Source organism: Neofelis nebulosa, chromosome 10, assembly GCF_028018385.1.
Source record: "Neofelis nebulosa isolate mNeoNeb1 chromosome 10, mNeoNeb1.pri, whole genome shotgun sequence".
Classification (NCBI taxonomy): Eukaryota; Metazoa; Chordata; class Mammalia; order Carnivora; family Felidae; genus Neofelis; species Neofelis nebulosa.
This window is the reverse complement of record NC_080791.1, coordinates 59,526,183-59,538,202: the sequence shown is the minus strand read 5'-3', so window position 1 is coordinate 59,538,202 and position 12,020 is coordinate 59,526,183.

Genomic DNA, 12,020 nt, shown 5'->3' with positions numbered 1-12,020 from the left:
TGACACCTTTATAAGTAATCAAATATCGCAGTGGTGATTAGAAATTTTATGTAATGTGCATGTTGCACAGTTAGCAGGGCAGAAGCTGACCTTCCCATGACTCAGGGCTGTGGACTTGGAGGTTCTTTTCTCAGCAGGCAGCCATTTGCATCCTGCTGATTGGCAAAGAAACAGACATAGCACCCCCCCCCCCCCCCAATGCTTTGAATCCTGTTGACTACTGGGTTCAGGTCTTCCAGATGGTGGAAATAAGGGGACTTTGGAGGCTAGGCTGCGTGGTGTGGTGGTGGTGGTGGTGGTGGTGGTGTGGAAGTGATATGGGGGCAGAAAAGGGGGCTTCCCGAGAACTCTTCATAAAAGAAGAAAGAAACAGAGTGGGCTGGACTCTGCAAAGACCTCACGCTCAAGAGGCTAGTGTTTGAGAGCTGATGTGGGGAGCTTGTCCTGACTAAAACTCCCTCCCACATATGCATGCATTCCTGGGGGAATAAAAAAAAATGCTCTAGCACAAAATAGTGTTGCAGTAGTCTTGCTGTGATGCCTTCTTGCTGAGCATAATGTCTTCACTTCCATGAGTAATGACAGATTCTGGAGCCTGATAGCTGGTTTTAGCTCTGCCACTTACAAGCTTATGACTTAAGGTAAGTCATTCAACCTCTCTATACCTCAGTTTTCTCACCTGTAAACTGGTTGATTTTTTTAAATATGAAATTTATTGTCAAATTGATTTCCATACAACACCCAGTGCTCATCCCAACAGGTGCCCTCCTCAATGCCCATCAGCCACTTTCCCCTCCCTCCCACCCCCATCAACCCTCAGTTTATTCTGTTTTTAACAGTCTCTTATGGTTTGCCTCCCTCCCTAACTTTTTTTCCCCTTCCCTTCCCCCATGGCCTTCTGTTAAGTTTCTCAGGATCCACATAAGAATGAAAACATATGGTATCTGTCTTTCTCTGCCTGACTTATTTCACTTAGCATAACACTCTCCAGTTCCATCCACGTTGCTACAAAAGGCCATATTTCATTCTCATTGCCACGTAGTATTCCATTGTGTATATAAACCACAATTTCTTCATGCATTCATCAGTTGATGGACATGTAGGCTCTTTCCATAATTTGGCTATTGTTGAAAGTGCTGCTATAAACATTGGGGTACAAGTGCCCCTCTGCATCAGCACTCCTGTATCCCTTGGGTAAATTCCTAGCAGTGCTATTGCTGGGTCATAAGGTAGATCTATTTTTAATTTTTTGAGGAACCTCCACACTTTTCCAGAGTGGCTGCATAAACTGGTTGATTTTGGGGCGCCTGGGTGGCGCAGTCGGTTAAGCGTCCGACTTCAGCCAGGTCACGATCTCGCGGTCTGTGAGTTTGAGCCCCGCGTCAGGCTCTGGGCTGATGGCTCGGAGCCTGGAGCCTGTTTCCGATTCTGTGTCTCCCTCTCTCTCTGCCCCTCCCCCGTTCATGCTCTGTCTCTCTCTGTCCCAAAAAAAAAAAAAAAAAAAAAAGTTGAAAAAAAAAAATAAACTGGTTGATTTTAATGATTAGGTGAATTAAAATATATAAAATGTTTGAATAGTACCTAGCACATAGTAAACATTAAGTAAATTAGCTACCACCACCGCTGCTGTTGCCACCACCACTGTCCATATGCACACTTCCTTCTCCCTCTCACCAACTGATTCAGCCCTGTGTGACTCAGAGACCCAGACCACACTCTGGTCAGGCTTCTCTGGCTTGTTACACCTCATACCTGGGTATATAATCTGGACAAAAACTCCCATCATTGCACCATAGCATCACCTCTATCCTTAAGATTTCAGAAGAAATCAGGGCTCAGCAGTTACCCAGACTGACCTCTTAATTTTTACAGATGAAGAGAGAGGTCCAAGGAGTGGTCTTGTAGAGTCACTTCCACACAGTGAAGTGTGTCAGGATGGGAGGAGTCCCCCACAGAGGGAGCAGAATGAAAAAGGAATGTAGGGAGAGACTGTTTTTCTTCTGCTCTGACAACTAACTTACTCTGTGACCCTGGATAGTGGAAGAGCCCTGAAAATGGATGAGGAAGGACCCATGTTCTGGAGAACTTTTTTTGCCTGTGGTCACTTGGAGAAGGATAGCCTGGGAATTCCCAGGTACCACCACCTTATTCCAACTTCTATGAGTAGCCTCTGAGGTCAGGCTTGCCTAGGCTCAGAATGTGGCTGCCAAGCTGACTTATTAATCCAGGGCACCCCTCGCTAGTCCTTCTCTCCTATGGAAAGAACATGGAGCAGTGGCTCTTCCCTACCATGGAAATTCATCTTCTTGCCCTCTGAAGCAACGTCCTCAGTGTCATCATTGTCCAATCATGACTGGAAGCAAAGCTTGATCAGACATCCATGTCTAACTTCTAAAAAGGAAGAGAGTTTATCTATCAGTGAAAAGTTAACACACTGTCAGGTCCTGCATGAAGACCCTAGAACTCCTCCCCACCCATTTATCTATGAAGCATCCTTTGGAAGTGACAGAAATCCAACTTGAAGTAGATTAAACATAAAGAAGAATGTATTGGATAACAAAATCCACAAGCATCCTTTTTCCAAATCCCTATTCTCTCCTGCTGTGACTCTCTGCTCCAAGGAGTGTTGGAAGCAAACACACTAACTGTGTATCCTCCCAACTTGTCTATTAGAGCCTGTAGTCTCTTGTTCATCTATTAAGGGGACAACCTTGTTGACCATTCTCTTCTTCCCACTAATACCTTAGGCTACCCAGTATACTACCAATTTCTACTTTTTTGTTTTATTTTGTTTTTTAATTTTAATGTTTATTTATTTTTGAGAGAGAGAGAAAGACAAAGCATAAGTGGGGGAGGGATAGAGAGAGAGGGAGACACAGAATCAGAAGCAGGCTCCAGGCTCCGAGCTGTCAGCACAGAGCCCAACGCGGGGCTCTAACTCACAGAGTGCAAGATCATGACCTGAGTCAAAGTCATACACTCAACCGACTGAGCCACCCAGGCACCCCACCTATTTAGCTTTTAGCATTAGTTTTTAGCTTCTAGCATTAGGCCTCTTCTTTCCAGGGCCCCAAATGTTCAACCATCAAGGATTTCTGAAGAATGAGGAAAGATCTTAATCCAATTCTACAAATATTTTTAGGGTCTGATCCATGATAGCATTTCATGGGGTACTAGAACATGGGAATAAATTAACCCTGGATGCTTTCTTTAAGAATCTCCCAGTCTGATGGGGTACATGGATTCTTATCTATGGGGAAGTTCTCCTTAGAATGTTTTAGTTGCCTGGACAAGAGAATGGTGCATACATAGATGGTGAGGTGAGTGGACTCTTAAAAAAGGAAGAAGGGGCTCCTGGGTGGCTCAGTCAGTTGAGCAACTGACTCTTGGTTTCAGCTCAGGTCATGATCTCATGGTTTGTGGGTTTGAGCCCTACGTTAGTCTCTGTGCTAACAGCATGGAGCCTGCTTGGGATTCTCTCTCTCCCTCTCTGCCAATCTCTCTCTCTCTCTCAAAAATAAACATTTAAAAAGGGAAGAAGAAAAAAGGTTTGATCCTAACAACTATGCCTTATATTGACAAGCTTATCCAAGTTTTTGTGCATGGGAAGGAAACGGCATAAGGACTGCCATAGTGGACATCTATGGTGTGGTCATCCCAGCACAAGTCCTCTCTTGGGAACTGTCTCCTCCATCCACATGGATACCTAGGGAATCATTGCTCTTATACAATCCTACCCTCAGCCATAATTGGTCCAGGTGTGGATACTTGTCCAAAGATGGGTCAATAAACCCTTTCCCATCATTTCTTCTTTTTGTTTTTTAAATTTTATTTTATTTTGGAGAGAGACAGAGACAGCACGAGTGGGGAAGGGGCAGAGAGCAAGGGAGACAGAGAATCCCAAGCAGGCTCCCTGCTGTTAGTGCAGAGCCTGATGTGGGGTTCAAACTCATGAACCATGAGATCATGACCTGAGCCAAAACAAAGAGTCAGACACTTAACCAACCAAGCCACCCATGTGCTCCTCATCATTTCTTCTTAATTAAATTGAGAAACAAGACCTTCTCTTTTGGATGGCGAAAGCTGTAAATATAAATCTCAGGAAATGTTTGCAGCCATTTTCCCTATAACAAAGAGAAAGAATATGGTCTGTAGTGAAGAAAGAATAAATAAGAAGTTGAGGCAAAAGATATAGAGACTCAGGTTAGAATTTAGGAGCCTCGTTCCAGTTATTCCTGAGACATCTTTACTCTTTTTGCAAATTAGTTGTTCAGCCATCCACTGAATTTTGTTATACAGTACATGCTTCTTTTTTTTTTAAGTTTATTTATTTATTTTGAGAGAGAGAGTGAGCACAAGTGGGGAAGGGGAAGAGAGAGAGGGAGAGAGAATCCCAAGCAGGCTCCATACTGTCAGTGCACAGCCTGATACAGGGCTTGATGTCACAACCATGGGCGATCATGACCCGAGCCGAAATCAACAGACACTCAACCAACTGAGCTACCTAGGCACCCCCCACCCAACACATTCTTCTTTACATTTAATCTAGTTCAAGTTGAATTAAGCACATAGTGATGCGAAGAGCAGACCCTAAAATATGGAACTGGCCCTGTTGATATCAGGTGAAATGTAGTCAGAATCTCCATCCTGAGCCTAGAAATGAGATGACCTTGTTAGGTGATAATAAAGTAGCTGGAAAAACTACTGCATGTTGTCTCTCAGAACTTGACCTCAGTTTTCCCCCTTGCCCTGAGGTTTCAATTTCAGAGGATTAAGTAGAAAAATGGTAAAATATTGGTGTATACTGTCTACATTTGTAACCTCAGGAAGGTGGGTCAAGAGGGTACAAGCAGATGAGGAACAGCATGACAATTTGTAACTTTGGTAAGGATATGTCTGTTTGTGGGCAGCAATCTAAGGCTGCAACAAGAGTATAATCATGTGATTGGCAGATTGTTCATAGTCAAGTTTTCTGCCACATCCTAAAGTGAATGAATGTATTGATTAGGAAATAATAAATGTGTAACAGGTGAAATGGAGATATTTGGGAAAATCCAGAGGAATCAGAAAAGTGTGATTCTCCCAGTCCTTCTTGGCACTCTGGCCTGACAGCAGGAAAGAGTTGACATTCATTATTCTTTTTTTGTTATCTAGCATCTGAAACCACTTTCTAAGTTAGGGGAATTCCCCACCTAACAGATGTCAGATACTTGCTTTCTAAACTTCCCTTACAACCAAGAGGCAGACACTTGACCTAGTCTCACCCAATCATGTACACTCATCACAGACTAAGTTAAGGAATCTGTAGTAGTGAGGACACAGGGACCATAAGAATCCTCTACAGGGGCAAGGGGTTGTGACAAGGTCTAGTTCTAGGTGCAGGAGGGCCCCTACAGAGCTTGTTCTTGGCAGCATTGAGGGTTTGGCACCAACCACATCAGCTGTGCAAGGGACAGTGGTGGCAGGGCTGTCTTCATGGAGAAAACAATGCAGCTTAATTTAGGGCAGTATTTCTAGATCTATGGTTCTGTATTTAGTCCTCCAGGCATTCCAGTAATTCTTTAATATATCTAATATATTTTATAAATGTAATATACTAATATATATATTTTTTGCTTAAATAAGATGGAGTTCGTTTCTGTTGCTTGTAACTAATGACTCTGATACAGAAATTGGTACTAGACTGGCTGAGGGCATCAGGGTCTCAGAACTATTGGAATCTTGGAATAATTTTGATGCCTGGTTGTGACCAAAGGCAGTGAAAATCCAGAGATAGAATGTCATTCAATGGCAAAATAGTTCATCAATGTATTACGAGTGGCCACCTGGAATGAAGTGGCCATAAAGAGCATAAAGGGGGGCTGTTAAGGATCAGTATAAAGGGAATGAGGAATTGAAGGATTGCGAGGAAGTTTGCTCCTATGTGAGAGAATGGCTTGAAAGAAGTGATGCAGACAGGATGGTGGTGATGAAAGGATCCGGATGGCTACAAAAGCCATGAGCCCTCTATGAGTTAGGGTTAGGTTGGGTGCACATAAGAAAAAATCCAAAATAACAATACTGTAAAAAAAAAAAGTAATAGATTATTTCTTCCTCACTTAAGGTAAGTCTGTAAGTAAGGAGTCCAGTGCTTGTGTGGCTGCTTCATGGGCATCAAGGACTCCTATTCCTTCCTTCTTTCTGTTTCCTAGAGTGTGGTTTCTAACTTCATGTTTACTTCATGTCCTAGAGTTCCATTCTAGGCATCAAGAATGAGGAAGAAGGAAAAGAAAAAGTGCATCACTCAGTGAGACATCTCCCTATAAGGAACCTTCCGGAAGTTCCATACAACACATCTACTTGTTTCTTTTTTGTCTAAACTTAGTTATATAGTCACATCAAACTTAATGGGGGACTAGGAAAGGCAAGATTTTAACTGAGCATATTAGTATTCCCCAGCCCAAAATAGAGTCTGCGTTGCTGAGGAATAAGGAGAGAATGGATATTATCCATTGCTGCATAACAAATAACCCCCAAACTTATTAGCTTAAAGCAATACACATTTATTATCTCATAATTTCTGTGGATCAGGAATCTGGATGTGGCTTACTTGGGTCTTCTGCTTCAGGGCCTTTCACAAGATGGCAGTCAATGTGCCAAGTCTGTAGTCTCAAATTAAGCCCTGACTTAGGAAAGATTGCTTCCTAAGTTCACTCACATGGTTGTTGCCAGGACTCTATTCACCCAGGGCTGTTGGACTGAGGGCTCAGTCCTTACCAGATGTTAGCCAGAGGTTGCCCTCAGTTCCTTGCCTCTCCATCAGGGCAAGCACATAAGGAGAGCCGGATAAAATGGGTAGATCTTATCTAATAACAATGAGCCCTTTATATTTGGGTCAGAAGGTCAGAAACAGTGAAGTCAGAGAGATTTGAAGCATCACTCAACAGGAGGAAGATTCTTTATCGTCAAATGGAGGAGCCACATGGTAAAGAATGTAGGTGACTTCTAGGAGCTGAGAGTGACTTCCAGCTGAAAGTCAATAAGAAAAGAGGACCTCAGTCCTACAACTACAAGGAATTGAATTCTGCTAAGAACCTGAATTAACTTGGGAGTGGATTCTTCCTCAGAGCCCCCAGAAAGGAATGCACCCTGGCTGATACTCTGAGATCCTTAGCAGATGAGTACTGTGCCCAACTCTGACTTACAGAATTGTGAGCTAATGACTGAATGTTATTTTAAGCTGCTAAGCTTTAGATTATTTGTTACACAGTAACATAAAACTAATCTAATATGCAGTTTGCTTAGCCATTCTCTTTTGATGGACATATGGACTATTTCTAATTTTGTCTTAGTATGAGTAGTGATGCTATGAGCATTTATGTACAAGTTTTTTTGGTGGATATATGTTTTCATTTCTGTTGAAATGGAATTGTTGGGTCATAGAGTAGATGTATGCTTAGTTTTATAAGAAACTACAAGAACTTTTCCTAAAGTAGTTGTTCCATTTTATACTCCCACCAATATGTATGTGAATTCTGGTTGCTCCACAACCTTTTTCATTGTCAAGTAGTCTTTTTTTTTTAATGTTTATTTATTTGAGAGAAAGAGAGACAGCAAGTGCACATGAGCAGGAAGGGGCAGAGAGAGAGGGGCAAAGGATCTGAAGTGGGCTCCACGCTGACAGCTGAGAACCTGATAAGGGGCTCAAACTCTTGAACTGTGAGATCATGGCCTGAGCCAAAGTTGGATGCTCAACTGACTGAGCGACCCAGTCACCCCACAAATAGTCTTTTAAATTTTATCCATCCTTGTGGGTGTACAGTGGACTTTATTGCTTTTTTTTTTTTGAGTTGGTTGACTGAAACCTGGATTCATTGATGAAGTTAAATGAAATTGAGATGCCAAGAATCCTTTGGTATAATGTAGAAGAAAGAATCCAAACACTTAGGGAGATGGGAATGTTGTTTTATGAATCTTTCCTTCTAGGAAAGTGTGATTCATCCACAACCAATTCCAACCCCTGAGAGGGTCCAGATGACATTCTCTTCACTAAGGCACTGAGAAACATATTTGTGAGAGAGTAATAACATCTTTGGAAAATGCATAGTAACTGTTCTCTGTAGGCCAGGGATGTTGGGGGAAGACACTGCAGATGGGACTAAAGAATATGGGCATTTCACTAAGGTGTTAACTGATTCATAAAACCAAGAATCCTTTGGAACCTGTGAACAGAAGGCCAACTTAAGACAAGATAAAGAGTTATGGTCTCCCACCCAATTTTCAGGCCTGGATTAGTTCCTTGAATGAAGTGAAGACAAGTACACTTAAGGAAGTTGTATAAAGATCTGTCTATATATTCCTTATAGACTTCCCCAGTGGGACTTCTAGTCATTTCTCAGGATAACTTATGAGTTGAATTGCATCCTCCAAAAAGATATGTCGAAGTCCTTGCCCTAAATACCTGTGGAATAGGTGGCCTTATTTGGAAATGGGTTCTTTGCAGATGTAATCAAGTTAAGGTGAGGTCATACTAGATGAGTGTGGGCCCTAATCCAATGACTGATGTCCTTATAAAAAGACATTTGGACATACAGACACACAGAAAGAACACTATGTGAGGATGGAGGCAGAGGCTGGAGAGATGCATCTACAAGCCAAGAATTGCTGGAAACCAGAAGTTAGGAGAGAGGCATGTAATGGATTCTCCCTCAGAGTCTCCAGAGGGAACCAACTCTGCCAACACCTTTGAACTTCTGTCCTCCAGAACTGTGAGAGAATAAATCTCTGTTGTTTTAAGTCACCCAGTCTGTAGTACTTTGTTATGGCATCCCTAGGAAACTAAGAGTAACTGTGCCCTTAGGTACTGTTGACACCAGTTCTAATGCAAATTGGAGCTGTAGTTGGCACAGTGATCCACCACTCAAGAGTGGAGGCTTATGGAGTCAAGTGATAGATTGACTTTTGATTGTCATCTACCTCACTGTCAGTCTAGTCCTTAAACCCATTTTTAAACCCATGATTTTTCCAACTCCAGAGTGTATAGTTGGACTAGGCATATTCAGCAAGTGGCAGAATGTGTCTCTAATCCATGGAATATGGCTATTATGGTTGAAAGGGTGAAGTGGAAGCCCTACAACTTCCTTCCTATCAAAATTATAAACAAAAAATAATACTGTATTGCTGGGGGAAATGTAAGACTAGTGCAGCCATCAAAGATCTGAAAATTCAGAGGTAGCGATTGCTGTTACTTACCTTCTTAACTCACCTGTCTGGCTTATGCATAGTCAGAAGATGCTTGGAGAATGGCAGTGAATTATTGAAAGGTTAAGAGAGGTGATGACTCCGGATATGGTTTCTTTACTAGAGCAAAACAACAGAGACTCAGCCACCTGTAATAAAGTTGTTAGCTTGCAAATGTTTTTTCTCTATTTCAGCAGGCAAAGAGAAGGCAAAGGTATTTTTGTTTAATCTGGCAAGGGCAGAAGTACACCTTCATCTTTTTGACGCAATTTAGTCCCATAGACACTTCGATCATCTTAACATCACAGGGGATATCACACAAGTCCACTATAATCATGACAAAATGCTGATAAAACCAGATGTCTTAGTGAGTTGGTGTTTTCAGTGTTTTTGGTTTTAGTCACTCTAGGATGTGTGTAGTGGTATCTCATTGCTGTTTTAGTTTACAATTCCCCAGCTCCCTAAAAACATATGATAAGGAGCATATTTTTGTATGCTTATTTGCTATCTTTTTTAGTAAGGCATCTGTTCAAATCTTTTTCTTTTCTTTTCTTTTCTTTTCTTTTTTTCTTCATTTTAAAAAGTTTTTAATTTTTTTAAACTCACATCCAAGTTAGTTAGCATATAGTGGAACAATGATTTCAGGAGTAGATTCCTTAATTCCTCTTACCCATTTAGCCCCCTCCCCCCTCCCACAACCCTTCCAATAACCCTCTGTTTGTTCTCCATATTTAAGAGCCTCTTATGTTTTTGTCCCCCTCCCTGTTTTTATATTATTTTTGCTTCCCTTCCCTTATGTTAATCTGTTTTGTATCTTAAAGTCCTCATACGAGTGAAGTCATATATGTCTTTCTTTGACTAATTTTGCTTAGCATAACACCCTCTAGTTCCATCCACATAGTTGCGGCAAGATTTCATTCTCTCTGATTACCGAATAATACTCCATTGTATATATGTACCACATTTTCTTTATCCATTCATCAATTGATGGACATCTGGGCTCTTTCCATCCTTTGGTTATTGTCGATAGTGCTGCTATAAACATTGGGTTGCGTGTGCCCCTTCGAAACTGCATACCTGTATCCCTTGGATAAGTACCTAGTAGTGCAACTGCTGGGTCACAGGGTAGTTCTATTTTTAATTTTTTGAGGAACCTCCATACTGTTTTCCAGGAGTGGCTGCACCAGTTTACATTCCCACCAGCTGTGCAAAAGAGATCCTCTTTCTCTGCATCCTTGCCAACATCTGTTGTTGCCTGAGTTAATGTTAGCCATTCTGATAGGTGTGAGGTGGTATCTCATTGTGGTTTTGATTTGTATTTCCCTGATGATGAGTGATGTTGAGCATTTTTTCATGTGTTGGTTGGCCATCTGGATGTCTTCTTTGGAGAGTGTCTATTTATGTCTTTTGCCAATTTCTTCACTGGATTATTTGTGTTTTTTTGGAGCTGAGTTTGGTAAGTTCTTTATAGATTTTGGATACTAACCCTTTTCTGATATGTAGCTTGCAAATATCTTTTCCCATTCCATCGGTTGCCTTTCAGTTTTGCTGATTGTTTCCTTCACTTTGCAGAAGTTTTTTATTTTGATGAAGTCCCAATAGTTCATTTTTGCTTTTGTTTCCCTTGCCTCTCGAGACGTGTTGAGTAAGAAGTTGCTGCGGCCAAGGTCAAAGAGGCTTTTGCCTGCTTTCTCCTCAAGGATTTTGATGGCTTCCTGTCTTACATTTAGGTCTTTCATCCATTTTGAGTTTATTTTTGTGTATGGTGTAAGGAAGTGGTCCAGGTTTATTTTTCTGTATGTCGCTGTCCAGTTTTCCCAGCACCACTTGCTGAAGAGATTGTCTTTATTCCATTGGATATTCTTTCCTGCTTTGTCAAAGATTAGTTGGCCATATGTTTGTGGGTCCATTTTTGGGTTCTCTATTCTGTTCCACTGATCTGAATGTCTGTTCTTGTGCCAGTACCATACTGTCTTGATGATTATGGCTTTGTAATACAGCTTGAAGTCCGGTTCTCTTTTCTTTTCCCTCCTTCCCTCCCTTCCTTCCTTGTTTCTTCAAACACATATTGCTTTATTTAGCATTTCTCTGGATTGCAGAAATGTCAGAGGCTGGCTGAGACATCCCAGGAGGGCAGAGACAGGTGGGTAGCCACCAGGCCCTCTGGGGAGGTGGGGTAAAACAGCAGAAAGAGGTGATGCCTCCACAGCTCCTCCCAAGGCCAGCCACTTCCCCAGGCTTCCAGGACAGGGAGGGGGGCTGGGGCCAGGATCTACTGCCTATTTTAAAATTAGGTTGTTTGTTCTCTTATTGTTGAGTTTTAAGGATTCTTTGTATATTTTTGATACTAGTCCTTTATCAGATATATGTTTTGCAAATATTTTCTCCCAGGCTGTGTGTCTTGTCCTTTCTTTCTTTTACTAGTGTCTTTTATAGAACAGACATTTCTAATTTTAATAAGGTCCAACTTATCCATTGTTTCTTTATGGATTGTGCTTTGGGTGTTGTTTCTAAACAGTCACTGCCAAACCCAAGGTCACCTAGATTTTCTCCTATGTTATCTTCTAGGAGTTTTATAGTTTTGCATTTTACATTTAGGTTCTTTGGTCAACTAACATGTATATTTTAAACAATTACTTTATCAAATTAAAATGTACATAATTTAAAAAAATCAAGACTTATAATGAAAAACACCAGTCCTCCTCTCTACCCCTTTGTATCCCCAGAACCCACACCTCACTTTGCAAAACATTTCAGCTGTTTCTTTTGGTATTGACTTCCATATATTTAGATAAGTAATT